Source organism: Mustelus asterias, unplaced genomic scaffold, assembly GCF_964213995.1.
Source record: "Mustelus asterias unplaced genomic scaffold, sMusAst1.hap1.1 HAP1_SCAFFOLD_50, whole genome shotgun sequence".
In the NCBI taxonomy this organism is placed as follows: Eukaryota; Metazoa; Chordata; class Chondrichthyes; order Carcharhiniformes; family Triakidae; genus Mustelus; species Mustelus asterias.
The window spans coordinates 2,384,000-2,403,399 of NW_027590123.1; positions in this window are offsets into that span (position 1 = coordinate 2,384,000).

The window sequence follows — 19,400 nt, forward strand, 5'->3', positions numbered from 1 at the left end:
TCACTCTAGCCACTCTATTCCTTTTTATATATTTATAAAAACTTTTACTATCATTTTTTATATTAATTGCTAGCCTAGCTTCATAGTCTATCCTTCCTTTCTTTATCGCTTTCTTAGTCTCTCTTTGTTGTTTCTTAAATTTTTCCCAATCACTTGTTTCTCCACTATTTTTGGCCACTCTGTACGCAGCTGTTTTTATTTTAATACTCTCCTTTATTTCCTTCGTTATCCACGGCTGGTTCTCCCTTTTCTTACAATCCTTGTTTTTTGCTGGAGTATATTTTTGCTGAGAACTGAAAAGGATCTCCTTAAAAATCCTCCACTGTTCCTCAGCTATCCTACCTGCCAGCCTGCTCTCCCAGTCTACCTTAGCCAATTCATCCCTCATCCTATCATATTTCCCTCTGTTCAAACAGAGGACACTGGTTTGGGACCAAACTTTCTCCTCTTCCATCTGAATCAGAAATTCGACCATATTGTGGTCACTAGACCCAAGAGGGTCCTTCACAATAAGATCCTTAATTCTACCTACCTCGTTACACAATACCAGATCCAAAATAGCTCGTTCCCTCGTCGGTTCCGTAACATGCTGTTCAAGGAAACTATCCCGACAGCATTCTAAGAACTCTTCCTCCATTCCACCCTTACCGACTTGTGTCTGCCAGTCAATGTGCATGTTGAAGTCCCCCATGATTATTGCCGTTCCGTTTTTACACGCATCCCTTATCTGCTTGTTTATAGCCCTCCCTACCTCAACATTATTATTTGGGGGCCTATATACCACACCTACTAGTGTCGTTCTCCCTCTACTATTCCTCATCTCTACCCATAATGATTCCACGTTTTGTTCCTCAGAGCCTATGTCATCCCTCAGTACTACCCTGATATTATCTCTTATTAATAGCGCGACCCCACCACCTTTTCCTTCCTGTCTATTCTTCCTAAACGCCTGATACCCCTGGATATTCATCTCCCAGTCCTGGTCACCTTTCAGCCACGTTTCTGGAATGGCCACCAGATCGTACCCACTTGTGCTGATTTGCACCATCAACTCATTTACCTTGTTCCGAATGCTTCGTGCATTCAGGCAAAGTGTCCTTATTCCAGCTTTTATCTGGACCCGCTTTGATGAGTCGCGAACACCCTCTCCCTCTACTCCCTTATCTAAATTACCGCCTTCATTCACTTGCACCCTCTCCTCTACCATTAATTTTGTAATTCCCCTTACCCCTGCATCCTCCCCCCCATCAATTAGTTCCTTGATCCTAGTCAACTCTTCTAGCTCCCCTCCCCCCAACCTATCTAGTTTAAATTCTCCCCAGTAGCCTTAGCCAACCTACCGGCCAGGATATTGGTCCCCGTGTGATTCAAGTTCCACCCGTTTTTTGTATACAGATCACCCCTGCCCCTAAAGAGGTCCCAATGGTCCAGGAACCTGAATCCCTGCCCCCTGCACCAGTCCCTCAGCCACACATTCATCCTCAATAAAATATATCTGGAACTAAGAATCTATTGATGACTGAGACCATTGTTAATTGTTGTAATAAAAACACATCTGGTTCGCTAATGTCCCTTTAGGGAAAGAGATCTACTGTCCTTAGCTTGTCTAACCTACATGTGACTCCAGAGGCACAGCAATGGGGCTGACTCTCAACTGTCCTCCAAGGGCAACTATGGATGGGCAATGAATGCTGGCCAGCCAGTGACGCCCCAAGTCCCACGAATGAATAAAAAAACCATGTTTACCCTGTCTGTCCTACATGTGACTCCAATTCTACAGTGATGAAGTTGACACTTAAGAGCCTCTGATTGCCGAAACAGCCATTCAGGTGTTTCAAAGCTGCTCAGAAAGTCAAACAAAAATAAAACCGACCAGAGGGCAATTATTTTCACAAAGGTGGCTCACAGGATGTCAGAGTCCTTCTCAGCCTTCTCAGGATTAATGCTGACTATGCTAGTGATGCCCATATCTAGAGAATGAATACAACAGTGCAAACTACTGCGGATTCCGGAAATCTAACAGAAAAGCAACAAAACCGATTGGTCAGTGGGCATCAGCAGAGAGTGAAACAGATTCTCATTTCAGGTCGATAACAGGATGCAAAACCTCGATGATATAATTCTGTAGAATTACAGTAATTCTGTTCTCCCCAGTATCCTGGGCCATTCATTCTTCAACTAAAATTTTAAAAATTCTGTTCATTTATCACGTCAGTTTGTGGGAGCCTGCTGTGCACAAAATACTTGCTGTATTCCCAATATTACAGCAGTGAATTAATTAAGCGAAAATACATCAGTGAGTTTTAAATGCTTTGGCGCGACCTGAGGTCGGGGAAAGCGTTATAAAAATGTAGGCGTCATGGTAGCACAGTGAGGTGGCACGGTGGCACAGTGGTTAGCACTGCTGCCTTACAACCCCAGAGCCCTGGGTTCGATTCCCGGGTGGTGTCACTGTCTGTGTGGAGTTCGCACATTCTCCACATGTCTGCGTGAGTTTCCTCTGGGTGCTTTGGTGTCCTCCCACAGTCAAAGATGTACGGGTTAGGTTGATTGGCCATGCTACATTGCCCCTTAGTGCCCCGGAATGCGTAGGTAGAGAGATTAACAGCGTAAATATGTTGGGTTACGGGGATAGGGCCTGGGTGGGATTATTGTCGGTGCATACCCGACGGGCTGAATGGCTTCCTTCTGCACTGTAGGGCTTCTATGACTAAGTGCAAGTTCTTTCCAAATGTTAACATTAGAAAATGCAGGATTTGATGTGTTGAAAGCTCTGAGATTAATGTGATTGTATTAATTCCGCTGCCTGATGTCTTAACTTGTCCAGTTTAAGTAGATTAAATCATCAATCAAATTGACATTCAGTGGAATACCAACCTGTTGAAATACGTTTTATTTATTGCGACATCAGAATACTCTGAACAAATTTTTGATCAGAATGTATCTCTTTATTTGAATTAAATGGCAAGTGCTCTAATGGGTATTCACAAAGCTTCTATTCACTTCGAACCAACTGTCAATATACTTAAATTAAACCGTTATTTTAAGTTGAAACGAATCAGTAAGTGACTGTTTATCTGGTTTTGCTGCCGTGATACTTCATTCTAACCAATGAGGTGTTTGTGTATATAAACAGAAAAATAGAAATCCCAGATCAGATTCATTGATTGCGAAAAACAGAACAAAAATTTCCCCATCAACGCAGCACAGAAATAGACACAAGCATGCATCCAGTCGTGATTGTTTTTTGGACATTTTTCTTCATCGGTTATTTGCGCAAAACAGGCTATGATCATCTGTGTGGTCAAAAGTAGGAACGATTCCCTCTAACCTCGAAATATAATGCCAAGGGCAAATATATCTGTGGAGATTTCCTGTGCTTTATCTCTCTGTGTTTTCCTCCTCTCTGATTCTGTGTCTTGTCTTGTCTCTCCACGATAGGTCATTGTCAACAACATCAAGTCAAACTCCAGCTAATGTATTCTCTCAGCCATATTAATAGGGTTCTAACTAAATGGATCTAATTCAATTAATTGGAATATATCGAGAGAGCTTTTCACCAAAATGTATATTGGTCATTCCCTGGATCTAACTCGTCCTGTCCCAGCCACCCAATTGTTTGAATGGACATTGCAGAGAGAGTTTTACTGTTTCTAAACAGCCTACATTTTCTGGGAATGTATGATTGGGACAGTGGAGATGGAGATTCACTTCGTATCTATCCCGTGCTACACCTGCCTTAGGAGTGTTTAATGTTGCACTGTGGAGAGAGCTCAACATTCGGTACCTAAACACATGCTGCACCTGCCATTGGAATGTTTGATGGGACACTAGGCCCTGTCTCTATATTGCACTCGTCTGTGACCCTGTCTCTGCTGTTGTTAAATTAACTAATCTACGTGTCAGGTTATATTAAAGAAGATTCTGTCTCTGTTCATATTACACTAGACGTGCTCTCTCTTTATACTAAACTAGATGCTGTCTCTGTTTATATTACACATCACCATGTCTCTGTTTATATTACGCTCAGTAAGAAGTCTAACAACACCAGGTTAATGTCCAACAGGTTTATTTGGTAGCAAAAGCCACTAGCTTTCGGAACAGGCTTATATTGCACTCGACAGTGACTCTGCTTTTATTAATGTAGACCTATCTCTGTACTAAACTGAATGTGGTCTTAGTTCTGCACTTGACGATGTCCATGTTCAGTTTATATTGGGCACAGACTCAGCTTTTGCTGCACTGGACAAGGCGCAATAATGTGAAAAGTGGCTGGGGGAACACATTTCTCTTGCAACCTTCTGCAGACACAACTCTCTCGGATGGAGACTGGTTTTGGGCACTGGAAGAAGTGATATCTGAAATCCCATTCTGCTGACAGTGGATATCAAACCCTGCGGTGGATGCACTGTCGATCCAATAGTTTCTGTTTCAGGATCCTGCTGATGTTTTTATTACAGCATATTTATGTATTGTGTTATCTCTGATGCTGACGGAACCGGAGAGCAATGTGGCCATAATTCAAAGAGAGGCATAAGCCGGTGCATTAATAACAGTGACCAGGTCACATGAAATATAGGCAGAGTCAGGATCAAATAAACACATACATGGACTGGTGCAGCATTAAGACCATACCATAAGACAGAGTAGCAGAATTAGCTACTCGGCCCATCGTGTCTACTCCGCCCATTCAATCATGGCTGATATTTTTCTCATCCTCATTCTCCTGCCTTTTTCCCATAACACCTGATCCCTTTATTAATCAAGAACCTATCTATCTCTATCTTAAAGGCACTCAATGACCCGACCTCCACAGCCTTCTGCAGCAAAGAGTTCCACACATTCCCCACTCTCTGGCTGAAGAAATTCCTCCTCATCTCTATTTTAAAGGATCGCCCCTTTAGTGTGAGGTTGTGCCCTCTGGTTCTAGCTTTTCCTACGAGAGGAAACGTCCTCTCCATTTCCACTCGAGCCAGGCCTCGCAGTATCCTGTAAGTTTCAATAAGATCCCCCCTCATCCTTCAAAACTCCAACGAGTACAGACCCAGAGTCCTCAACTGTTCCTCATACGGCAAGCTCTAATTAAAACAAGATCAAGTTCATTTGATCTAATGAACTATTCAAGCAAATACTGTGACAGAAACACCTGTAATGCAAGAATGTTGTTTCAGTTTCGTATACACAGATTAAATGTTCTGATACAGTAGGAATTGAGACACATAAAGATTAAAGTTTTAAAGCGTACTTATTAGTGTCACAAGTAGGCTTACATTAACACTGCAATTAAGTTACTGTGAAAATCCCCTAGTCGCCTGTTCGGGTAGAATTTAGGGAAGAATTTAGCATGGCCAAAATGCATCGAAACAGTACGTCCATCGGACTGTGGGAGGAAACCGGAGGACCCAGATGAAACCCACCCAGACACAATGAGAACATGCAGACTCCACACAGACAGTCTTCAAAGCTGGGAATTGAGGCCGGGTCCCTGGTGCTATCAGGCAGCAATGATAAGCATTGTGCAACCGTGCCGCCCATATTAACTGAAACAGAGTTCAGCACAATCATAACTCAGAAAGTATCGTCTAAGTAGGGCCTTGGGCTCATGTAGGAACAACTGATAATGAGCCAAGTAGAGAAATAACGAAGATAGGACATGTTGTAAAGTGATCGAGACATGGCCTATTGCAATACAAACAGAGATGGGGCCTAGTTGAATAGAAGCAGAGATATGACATGTTCAAAATTATTTAATGAGATTTTGGTGTCACTGGTAAAGTGGCATTTGTTGCTACTTCATTTTTCCCTTTCAGAATGTGGTGGTGAGCTCTCTTCACGAACCATAGAATTCCACACTGAGTAAATACACGCACAGTGCTGACAGGAAGGGAGTTACAAGATTTTCAAGCATGGACACTGAAATATACAGTCAAGATGGCGTGTGGGTTTTATGGGCACTTGCCGGTAATTGTGTTCTCGTGCATCTGCTGCCCTTGTCATTTTAAGTGCCAGAGCTAATGTGTTTGGGAGGTGCTATCGAAGGATGATTTTGCTGCTATACGAGTTGTGTATAGGACATGTCTGCCAATTTTCCATACTGTTGGGTATGTGACCGTGATGTAGCTATACTTGAACAGGTTGGCTGGGGCGCAGCGAGCTCCAGAGCACAAATCGTCATTATAATTGCTGAAATATTGTCAGGACCAATAATCCTTGCAGTGTCCAATGCCTTCAGCACAGGATCAATCAGGATCATATTGCAAGTTGGAGCGGGCTCCCGGGCTTGAATGGCCTACTCCTGTCCCAATGTTATCCTGTGAAATGAATTGTACTGCTTGGAAACTGGCATCTGTGATGCTGGGGGCCTCAGGAGTAGGCCGAGATGGAACATCCTGTCGGCACTTCTGGAGAAACATTGCAGCAATTGTTTCAATTTTGTTCTTCTCCATTTGCTGAGTTCTCACATCATGAAGAATAGGGGTTTTATGTGAGGCTCCTGCTGCAGTTAATTACTTAAATGTCCACCACCATTCAGGACTGCATGTGGCAGAATTGCAAAGTTAGATGCTACCTGTAAAAAGTCGGATCAGAATGATTGTGTGACTTGTACTGGTGCAATACTAGTTTAAACAGGGTGCCATATGATATAATATGTTATAATCATAGACAGGGCCCATTCTAACATATATACATATGGAGGCCAATTCAAAGTGAACAGATACAGGGTCCAGTGTAGTACTTATTGCGACAGTCCTTGCTTCATGTAATGTAACCCATCAAGATTTCATTTCCATCTGCTGGCAAAACTTTGTAATTGCAGTTGCTGTGAAAATATCGCTGTCAGGTATGATCTATGATATTAATGTAGCAAGAATTCACATCCATTTATGTAATATCACATCCCCTTCTGCGCGGTGGCCAAAATTGCAGGTGCAACGAATTGTACACGTACGTTGCTGAATCATGCAGGTTAAGTGGTGTCCCGCAGGAATCTGTCTGGGGCCTCAATTATTTACAATATTCATTAAGGACTGAGATAATAGCATAAAAATTCAAATATCGAAATGATAGGTCAAAATATTCTTTTAGATGGCACAAAGTTAAATTTAGTGGATGCCAAACAAGATTTGGGGTTAGGCGCATAGTTTCTTAAAGTGTCACGATCTGATACAGAAAATAGTCATTAAGGCCAACGGAATGTTGACCTTCATATCCAAAGGACGAGAATATAGGGATGCAGATGTCGTACTGCAATTGTGCAAAATCCTTGTTAGACCCCAATTAGCGTACAGTGAGCAAGTATGGGCAACACACCTTTGGAAAGATGTTGACTCTGGAGGGAGATCAACGCAAGTTGGGAGGAGAGATCAGATAAATTGAGACTTTTTCTCTCGAATTCGGAAGGTTGAGGGCTGCTCTGATAGAAATCTATGAAATATTTACAAGGAAGGACAGTGTCGATAAAGATAAAATGTTTCCACCAGTTGAAGGTTCGAGAATAAACGGTCATAGTTTAAAAAATAGGGACAGGCCATTCCGAAGAGGTGATAGAAAGCATTTCTACACGCAGAGAGAGATGGATGTTTGGAACTCTCTTCCGCAAACGCCGGTGGATGTTGGTTCAATTGTTAGATTTAAGTCTGAGATCGATTTTTTTTTTATTGAACAAGGGGATCAAGGGATATGGGCCTCGGGAAGGTACATGCATTCGGTCACAGATCAGCCATGATCTTATTGAATGGCGGTGCGAGTTCGAGGAGCTGAATGGCCTACTCCTGCGGCTATGTTCCGATGTTGCCAGATCAGTATCAGATCAAAATGGCTCAATCCATGGTGATGCATTTTAGTTCATTTTGGTTAGAAGGAGGGATGTTGACCAGGGCGCTGTTGGAGACCAAGGGACCTTTAATGGCCCGCTCAGCAAACATGGCGTTGGGGAAAGTTTAGTTGTTTATCATTCCATCTGAAAGATAGTTGGGATCATTATTTCTGAAGACTCCCAGAAAGACAAGATGCAGTCTAAATTTGAAGGAAAATGTGTGTGTGTGTGTCTGTGAGCGTTGTCTGAAAAACGTCATATTGTTTACAAATCAACGTCACAATGATAACCGGCATCCTTCTGTTTACAATAGAAGTTAGAAACACAGTAAACACATTCATTTCATTTTGGTTTCTTTTTCATATGTCACATTTGTTGATGACTGAGGAGAACAATCTTTGAGAGGTTGATTCAACGGCAAGTGTTGCCCATGAAGCTATTAGTTGTGGTTGTATATTGTCGTTTTCTGTGTCATGAATGAGACCGAGGAATTTTTGGTGGAGAGCCTAGTTCCCCCAAATCTTGTAGTCTCTGCTCTGATGCTAGTGTCGAATGTCTTATTTAGGTTCAGGAAAGTATGGTTATGATACGTATATCTCCCAACACAAGCACAACACTGTGCTTCAGGTTAATCCCGGTCTTCAAGCAGATGAGTAACAAAATTGTCATCCTATCAAAGGCCTTTCCCGTGATGCTATGATTGAGATACACCGACAAATGTTGCCGGCTCCTCTGTCGGCCTTGTCTTCGGATAGTGTGATGTTTTTGAATCATGAATCTCCTGTGGAACGGAACCTATCTTCTGGCAGAGAAAGAGAAGGTCATAAATGTTCAGAACGTTGGTATTTATTTTCACCAATTGCCATCCATTCACAAAATTGCACAATTTTGTTCACAAGTTATCATCCATTCATAAACATTAATGCATTTACGTTTTAATTTAAGGGATATGGGCATTGTTGGCTAAGTCAGCATTTGTTGTCTATACCTAATTGCCCCTAGTGAGCTGGTGGTGAGCAGCCATCTTGAATTGCTGCAGAACCTGTGGTGTGGGTACCCATAGAGTGCAGTTGCAGGTGGAGTTTTAGGATTTCGATCCATCGACAGTGAAGGAAGGACGATATATTTCCAAGTCAGGTATATGACTGACTTGGAGGGGAATTTATCGGTGATATTCCCTGGTAACTGTTACCCCTGTCCTTCCAGCTGGTAACTGTCGTGTGGTTGGAAGGTTGCCTAAGGAGTCTTGGTAAGTTTCGGAGGTGAGACTCGTCGATGGTACATAATGCTGCTCTCTGTGGTGGAGGGAGTGAACATTTGCAAATGCTATGCCAGTCAAGCCGGCTGCTTTGTCCTGAATGGTATGAAGACTCTTGAATGTTGTTTGAGCTGCACTTACTCAAGCCAGTGGAGAGAACCCTTTCACTCTCCTGACTTGTCTTGTGTAGGTGGTGCACAGGTTTGGGGAGTCAGGACGTGGGTTACCCACAGCAGGCTGACCCGATATTTCAGCCGGAGCATTTATATAACTATTTAATACAGCGATGAGCCAATGGTAACCGACGACTTTTATAGTGGGTGATTCAGTATCGTAAGATCATTGAGTGACAAGGGACAATGGGTAGATTCTCCCTTTTTGCAGATGGTAATCGCCTGGCGCCAATAGTACCAATAATCTTCAATTCACAAAAATTAATTAATATTTCACCAATTATTGTCAGTATTTTACTTGATGCAAAGATAATTGCAGTTTATTTGATATAATTTATTGAGATTCAAATATATTGAGATCACATTGGCCTTTCTGTCACCAAAGAATCAAATCTGCCCCAGAATTCAGCGGGAAATTGAATTAGATCACACCAAATAGTAGCAGCTACCCAGTAGCCTCTGCGCTTTATTGACAAATAATCACCTCATCATCACACCGAAACTCCTGATATATATATATATATATATATATATATATATATATATATATATATATATATATATATAATATATATATATATGTACTCCTGAAACTCCTGGAGTCTGAGACCATTTTTAAAATGACTGTGTAACTGAAAGTATCTGTATCTAATGTGAATTTATAGAAGCTTAAAATCCCGATTCATTTTTACACAGTTCCGACAAGTAATTTGCAACTTCATGCTGTCCAGTGACTTTCACAATATTTTAGATGCCACATTGTTTATTTTTTAGCCTATTATTTTCATTAATTTGGGTGATGATTTGTTGAGTGATTTTGTTGCACTAGAAAAGCCACATGTTCCAAATATTACAATCCTCCCTCATCAACCCAATCATGTTCTCTCTTTCCATCTTGGATTTAAAGATTCATCATCGGCATGGGGAAAAATCAGACTACTCTTAGTGAGGTCCAATTCATTTGTTCCCGATATCCCGGGGATGGAATTCACGCAGAAAATCTGGAAGGATTAAAGGTTGTAGACTGACACAGTTCTATTAAAGGACCAGCTTCGATTTTTGAAATAGTAAAACACAAGTAGGCGAATGTAGAAGAACAAATTTCAGGACCAGCTATCGTCACATCCATCAGTCCATTCACTGATTCCTCAATGAAAGCATTCAGTGAGCCAACTATCGTTCACCCCTGCATCAACACAAGCAATTCTTTTTTGTGTGTAGATGGTGGCGCAATATTAATGCCAGTGTACCGGTAATCCGAAGCCCAGGCCAATGAAGTGGCAACACGAGATTAAATCCGACCATGGCAGCTGCTGGAATTTGAAATCAATCAATGAATCTTGATTCATACTGACAGCGACCAGATGAGGTTCTCTGATTCCCCAATGAAGGAAATTTGCCATCCCTACTTGGTCTCACCAGGGTGTAACTCAAGATGGACAGCAATATGTGTAACTGGGCAATGCCTTCTGAGATGCCCCAGCACTCCACTCAGTTGCAAAGAAATTCGGCAGACTAAACAAATGTTGGTCTTTCCAGAGACCCTCACGTCCCATGGAAGAATAAAGTGAAATAAAAAACAAGCATACATGTTTATGTCGTATACAATATATCACCTCTCTGAATCAACTCTCGGAATCTGCCTGTATTTATTTCTATCCATCGATCACAGTGCCTTGTGTTGGATAAATCATAATCGTTGCTAACGAGGTGCCAGAGAAACTGGATAGCTTTCTTTTCCGAAGAAATGGGAAACATTCATGTTGGTTTACAACTTTAAAATAATTAAGTTGCCGCCAGGACTGTTGCTGGGCAGATTTGTTTATAAATAGGCCCCATTGACAATGCTAAGAATTTGAAGCTGGCTTGCAGCCAAGCACTCAGTACTGAGGAAACAGATATTTGATTTAATGAACAAACACCCTCAGATGCTTCCTGTAAACGTCTTCGGGTATTTGGCAGCAGGTTGGACTGCTGCCAAATACTGCGTGGGACAAATTAGCGTGAATCTGTAAGGATAAAATGGAACTTAGCCGGTTATACAATAAATGTTTGATTCCCACAAGAAAGACACGTTTTAAGTGGTATTCCTTCTCAGCAAATATTTTTAATGAATGCACTGTTCACTATGTGATTAAACAGGATCGGAAACTAGTAAATTGGCTAGGTGTTATTTCATTTGTCTACTTCCAAATAAATGTCCTTCCAACAATTAAAGCCGCGTTGTGAGCAACTGCACGAAGTGCAAGAAAGAGATTTTGATGTCCCCAATCCCTCAGTCCAATGAGATCAGTGTAATGGCCCAAAAATTAAAATAATTAAAAATAGAAGAAAGTCATATAACGGCCTTGAACAGCGCGGATTCGTGGAATATTCTGTGTTCTGCCCCTCAGTAAAAAGGCAACGTCTCTTACATCTGATTACTACCATGTTCTGTTGTGCAGCATAATCTATTTCGATTATTTACCAGGCCCGTTCATAGCTGACAATGAGTGAAGAAATGACCAGTTCATAACCTGGTTCAGTGGAAGATAAAACATTTATTTTTGTGATATTGTGTAATATGCCGCAAAGTCCTGATGTCCTGTACTCCACTACCAGTGAATGTCAGACAGCCGGGGGCAAATAAAATGAGCTGCAATGATTGGGATGCTGATCACGAACTTTCCTGATCGCTGTGTCCATTCTGATTCATTAAATTCTATGTCAAAAGTCGATTTCAATTTCATGTTTCTCTGTCAACTCAAATAATTATAAGAACACCGTTAATTTTCACAGGGTTAAGGAGCTGTTGGGGAAATCTAAGGTGTAACATTGCATCATATGAGGATTTCTTTTTAATTCATTCGTGGGAGGCACGGTGGCATGCTTGTTAGTACTTCTGCCTCAACGCGCCAGGGACCTGCGTTCAATTCCCGGTTTGGGTCTGTGTGGAGTCACTGTCTGTATGGAGTCCGCACATTCTCCAATTGTTTGCATATCTACTCACACTGTCCAAGAATATGCCGTTTAGGCTGATTGGCGATGATAAAATGTCCCATAGTATCAAGGAAATTAGCAGGGAATATACCTGGGGTGATGGGGATAGGGCCTCGGTGGGAATGTTTTCGGTGCGGGCCCGATAGGCCAAATGACCTTCTTCTGCTCTGTAGGGATTCTATGGAAACGGGTGCCGCTGGCTGATCAGACTTTATTGCCTACCTCTTGTCCGAGGGCAGTGAGAGCCAACCACATTGCTGTGGCTCTTGGATCACACGTAGGCCAGACCAGGGTAGGACTGCAGGTTCCCTTCTCTAAAATACATTTGTGAACCAGATAGGTTTTTACACAATCGAAAATGATATCATGATCATAAGTGAATTTTTATTTCCAGATGTTAATACTGAATTTAAATTCTACCATCTGTCGTGGCGGGATTCGAAGTCGGGTCCTGAGAACATTAGTTGAATTTGTGTATTAATTGCCTCGCGATAATAACACTAGGCCATTGCTTCCTTTCTTCTTATATCCAGTCCCAAATTACAATGATAGCTATCCACACCTGAAACACAATCATCCCAGCATGTAGTTACATAAATGGTTACTAATTCTTCTTATGAATTATATTTTTGCTGCAATGTGTTAGAGACACAAAATTATTGCAAATCAGACTGACGTCTTTACCCTGATAAGGTAATGTCATCGTCGTCATGTCTATTCTCTTGTGAAGGGGTGCAGAAAATAAGGGACTTAACTTACAATGTAATTTTTTTTTTCTATAACAGATGCTCAAATGCAATTTCACCTCTTGGACTAGCAGAGACGTTATAATGGATTTCACTCTTACTGCCTTAGTGTTAGTCTGTCTCTTCAATGTTTCAGTGCCAGCAATCAATTCACTGGGAATAATCTTCGGTGTTTTTGATACATTTTATTTGGTTTCATTTGATTTATTATTATCACACATATCAGTACACAGCGAAAATTATTGTTTCTTGTGAACAATGCAGGCAGAGCATACCGTACATAGGGGAGAAAGGGAGAGAGTGAAGAATGTTGTGTTGCCGTCATAGCTAGGGTGCAGAGAAATATCAATTTAATGCGAGGCAGGTCCATTCAAAAATCTGATTGCAGCAGTAAAGAAGTTGTTTTTGAGTCGGTTTGTACGTGTCCTCAGACTTTGTATCTCGTCCCCGATGGAAAAAAAGGTGAGAGAGCATGTCCGGGGTGCGTTGCGTTTTGTTTTCATAGTTTTAAAAATATTTTTAAAAGTATCGAATCGGAGATTATGTTGACTCAGCCAGAGGCAGAAACCGGGCGTCCCCGAGGCTCCCTAAGACTGACTTGTAAAGACAAAGCGTTCAATGTTGGCAGCAACTGGATGGTCTGGGTCCGACAAGTCCCTGGAGTGTGTTTGTAGTGTCTTCAGTGTGATAGTCTTGGATCAACCTACAATTCGTCCGCCCCAGAGATTCAGCAGCAATTTACTCCACCAAAAGACACTTAAAACAACGTAAAGAGAAAATGGTGGACAATCTCAGCAAGTTTGGTAGCATTTGTAAGGAGAGAGAAGAGCTGACTTTTCGAGTCCAGATGACCCTTTGTCCAAGCTTTGTCAAAAGGTCATCTGGGCTTGAAACGTCGGCTTTTTTCTCTCCTTACGGATATTACCAAGTCCGATGAGATTTTTCAGCATTTTCTCTTTTGGTTTGAATTCCAGAATCTGCACTAATTTGCTTTTATACTTCAAACAACATCTTCTCTTTGGAAATAACATGGAAACCGAAGATTCCTTTCTTTACTCGGTCTGTCCGACATAGACTCCAGCTCAACTGTGATGAAAATGACTCTTCACCACCACTGAAATTGCTGAGCAAGCCATCCAGTTGTATCAAAGCTGCTATGGAAAGTCAAACAATAAAACCATCCAGAGGGCAGGTTTCAGCAAGGTGGCTCACAACCTCATTCTCAGCATGGACAATTAATATTGGCTTTGTCAGTGATGCTCACATGCAGAGGATCAATAAAAACAGTGCAAAGTGCTGCAGATTCCAGAAATCTAAAACTAAAACAACAGACGTGCTACTCAGCATCTCAATGGGCATCAGCAGAGAGAGAACCAGATTCACATTTTAATCGATGCCAGGGTGCAAAATCTCGTGATATAATTATGAAGATCAAGGTTGTTCTGCCCAATATCCTACCCAAATCCTCATTATTCAATAAAATCGCAACTTCACTGGTCATTTACCACATCTCGGTTTGTTGGAGCAAGGTGTACGCAAATTACCTGCTGTATTGCCAACCTTACAGCAGTGACTAAATTAAGCAAAGGTACATTGGTGAGCTTTAAGAACTTTGGAAAGACATGAGGTCGGGTAAAATGTTCTATAAATGCAAGTTCCACAAAATGAAAGTTGTAATTCTTTGGAAGTGCTGAGATTAATGCGAATATAGTCATTCTTCTGCCTGATCATAGCAGCATAAAATCTTAGCATCCCTACAGTTCAAAAGGAGACTATTCGGTCCAACAAGTCTGCAGCGGCTCTCCAGCAGGGCACTCTACCTGGGCCCAACCTTCACCCTATCCCGACAACGACACAATTCACAGGCTAATCCCCCGAACCTACACATCATTGGACACTAACAGGAAATTTAGCATAGACAATCCTCCTTGGGCCTGGGAAGGATGCTTTGCTGGATAGCTGGTGCAGACTTGATGAACCGAATGGTCTCCTTCTGCACTGTCGGGATTCTATGATTCCACGCTGCACATCATTGGACGCTAAGGGGCAATTTATCATCATTGGACTGTGGAGGAAACTGGAGCACTCGGAGGAAACTCACATGGATATGGGCACACAGTCATCCAATGTCGGAATCGAACCCGCTTCCCTGTCGCCTGTGAGGCAGCAAAGCTAATTGTATCTCTTAGTGATAACCACACTGGATTTTTTATTCTTCCCTCGTGTGAGTGTGATCACTATTTGTGACAGGAATACTTCAGACATCAGATCTGTTTTTTTTAATGTAACTTGTCTAGTTTAAACAGATTAAATCCTCAATCGAATTAACATTCAGTGGAATATCTGCCTGTTCACAGATGCTTTATTAATTGTGACATCAGAACTTTCAGAACTAATTCTGAAATGGAATGTATCATTTTATTTTAATTAAATACAACTGGTGTAATGAATGTCAAAAAGTTTCTATTCATTTTGAACCAACTGTTAATATTCTTAAAATAAACCGCTATTTTGAGTTGAAACTGATCAATAAGTGACGGTTTATCTGGTTTTACTGTCATGAACATTTCATTGTAAACAGTGAGCTGTTTATGTAAATAAATACAAAAATAGAAATTCCAAATTAGATTGTTGACTGACCAAAACACAACAAATATTTCCCCACGAACCAAGCACAGAAATAGAGACAACCATGTAAATCAATCAACGGATTGCAGTAATTGTTTTTTTAACATTATTTATTCATCAGTTATGTGAGGAAAAACATCATGATGTTATCTATGTTCAGATTTAGGAAATAATCCCTCTGATCCCGAAATATAATGTCACGGCAAATGTGTTCGTGGAAATTTCCTGTGTTTCATCTCTTTCTCTGTCTTCATCCTGTCTGGTTCTGTATCTTTTCTCTCCATCGATGTGGAGTACCGAAGGATCTTTCCATATGTTTAGCTGGTGCTGTCCCTGTCCTTGGAGTATTTGACTGGACAGTGTCGAGGAATATTTACTCTGCATCTAAACTCACTGTACCTGCCTTTTGAATATTTGATATGACATTGTCAAGGAAGATTTAATCCGTATCTAATCTCTGCTGCACCTGACCTGGGTGTGTTTTATGGAACTGTGTAGACGGTCTTTCACCTGTACATAACACTGATTTAAACCTGCTTCCCGAATCTCTGAAGGAAGAGTGCAGAAGAGATTTTACGTAGAAGAGAGTCCATGGTCGTTCTGCCTTCATGTGGTTTGAGCAGACTTTGTAGAGGGTGTTTCACTCTGTTTCTGGACAGTCTACCTGTTCTAGGAATGTTTGATTTGGATAGTGTAGAGGGAGGTTCACTTTGTATCTAACTGATGCTATTCCTGCCTTGGGGGTGTTTAATTTCGCAATGCAGAGGGAACTTTGCATTCTGCAGCTCTCCCCATGTTACTCCTGTCCTCTAAGTTTTTGATCAGACAGCCAGCCGTCTCTACAAATTTCAATGGGGATTGAGCCAGTCTCTTTATATTACAGTAAATTTACCCTGTGCCAGCTTATATTATGAGGCCATGCCTTTGTTTATTTTTCACTAGACCTTAACTCTTTTTATATTGCACGTAGAATTTTATATTGCCTGTCTCTACTCATGTTAAACTGGATGTTTTATCTGTTTATACTAAATTAGACGCTGTCCCTGTTTATATTATAGGTCACCATGGTTCTGTTTATATTAAGCTGGACGTTGTCTCTGTTTATATTAATTTAGATCTGTCTCTGTTGGCATCAAACTAGATGCAATCTTATTTCTGCAATTGATCGTGTCCACGTTTATATTGTATTGGACATGGTTTCAGTTTTTACTGCACTGGTCAATGCCAGTAATGATTAAAGTGGTTGGGGGAACACAACTCTCTGCATCCTTCTGCAAGTGCAAACTCTATGAGATTTTGGGCACTGGAAAAGAAGAAGCGATATCTGAAATCTATTTCTGCTGACTGCATTGAAAATGGATACCAAGCCCTGTGTAGCATGCACTGTCAACAAAGAACAAAAAACAAAGAAAATTGCAGCATAGGAAAAGGCCCGTCGGCCCTCCAAGACTGCACCAACCAAATACTGTCGATCCAATACTGCCCGTTTCTGGATCCTGCCTGACAGCAATGTTTTTATCCCAACGTATTATCTCTTCTTCTCGCAGAACAGTGGAATAATACAGACATAATTCAAACAGAGGCATAGTTGAGTGCAGGAAAAACACTGACACAGTCTCGTGAAATATATACAGAACCAGAGAGTGTCCAGTGCAATATAAACTGAATTCTGGTCCAGCAGAGTATTAACAGAGACAGGCTGAATTTTAATTTAAACAGGGGCCTGGTTCAACAAAATAGAAATGAGTTTGTGCCGAGTGCTATGTGGGGATGGTCAAATGCCAAATGCTGGTATTTCCAATGACACCCACATCCCATGAAAGAAACTATATATATATATATATATATATATATATATATATATATATATATGACATTCTCTTGGAAAAGAAAACTGAGACAGTGCCTAGTGCAGTTTTACTGGATATAGGAGCTTGTGCGATATGAACTGAGACAACGCCGAGTAATTAATGATATTCGACCAAGACTTATATGAACTGAGACTGAGCTAAGTGCATTTGCAATAATTACTAATACAGGAATGAGACAGGTTTAATTTGCGAGAGTCCAGTGTGTTAATAATAATTACTGATACATTACCAAGACTGATACAAACTGAGACAGAGCCCTGTTTATTTGTAGTAATTGCTGATACAGGATCGAGATTGATATTCACGGAGATTCGGATGCAGCAATTTGGAAGTATTGCAAAATACAATAACACTGAGACATGACATTGTCTTTAATAACCAAATACATGCAGCATTAACTTAAACAGGACCTAGATTATTACAATCTAAGGAACTATTAGCAAAACAGGTGTGACAGAACCTGTGTAATGCATGAATGTAGTTTTTCCAGTTTAGTATACAGCGGTAAATGTTCTGAGGCAGTAAGAATTAAGACATGGCATCTTGTTTGATTAGCAGAGACATGGCTAAGTGCAGCAATAACTTAGAAACTATAATCATGTTCTATAGTGTAGATTAGAGGGGCTTTAGATTGGTACCAGTGGTCGGCGCAACATCGAGAGCCGAAGGGCCTGTACTGCGCTGTAATGTACTATGTTCTATGATATTAACAGGTCCTTTGCCTCGTATATGAACACCTGATAATGAGCCGAGTGCAGGAAAAAAAAATTGAGATCGGACCTCCTGGAATGTGATCCAGTCAGAGCCGAGTGTAATACAGACAGATTCAGAGGCAAGTTGAATATAAGCAGAGAAGGGGTTTGTTTAAAATTATTTCATGGGATTTTGGCATCATTGGTAAAGTCGACTTTTGTTGCCAAACCCTAATTTGCTTTGAGAATGTTGTGGCAAACTTTGGGGAGTTGGTGGGTGGGGTGTTCTTTTTTCCAGAATATTCAATCATCTGTGTCGGCACAGGCTGTGTGGACAGAAGGGTCTGTTCCAGTGTTGTACTGTTCTTTGTTCTTTGTTCATACTCCTGACTTTTGCCTTGTAGATAATGGTTGGGGTTTGGAAATTCAGGAGGTGCGTTGTTCTTGGCCGAACTCCTAGCATCTGACCTGCTCTTGTCGCTACATGATTTAAATGGTTGTTTCACTTCAGGTTTTCACGAATTATAATTCCCAGGAATTTGATAGTGGGCGAATTCAGCGATAGTAATGCTACTTAATGTCAAGGGGAGATGGTTGAAGTCCCCTTTATTGGAGAGGGTCATTGTCTGCCATTTGGGTGGCATTAATGTTACTTGCCACTCATTAGCCCGAGACTGAATATTTTCCAAGTCTTGCTGCATGCGGACACAGACTTTGTCAGTATCTGTGGAGTCGCGACTGGTGTAGAAATGTGTGCAATCATCAGTGAACATCCCACTTCTGAACTTTGATGAAGGCTGCAGCTTGCGGCTCAGTCAGAAACCGAAAGAATCCTTGCAGCAATGGCCTGTGACTAAGATGATTCGCCATCACCAACAACAACCATCTTCCTTTGTGCTCAGTATGACTCTAGCCAGTGGACTGTTTTCCCTCTGATTCCCATTAACTGCAGTTTCGCTCGGGCTCCTTGATGCTACAAAAGGTACAATGCTGCATCGATGTCAAGCGCAGGCACTCCCTCTTCACCTCTTCAATTTAAATTTTCTATCTCTATTTGGACTCATTTTAAATCATATCTGGAATCGTGTGCTCCTGGTGGGACACAATTTGAGCATCTTAGTGTGTGTGTGTTGTGTGAAATACATCATCTTTTACACAAATTAATTGCACAATGATCGCTTGCATCCTTCAATTTTCAGTACATGATGGACACACAATAAACACATCCAATTCAAAT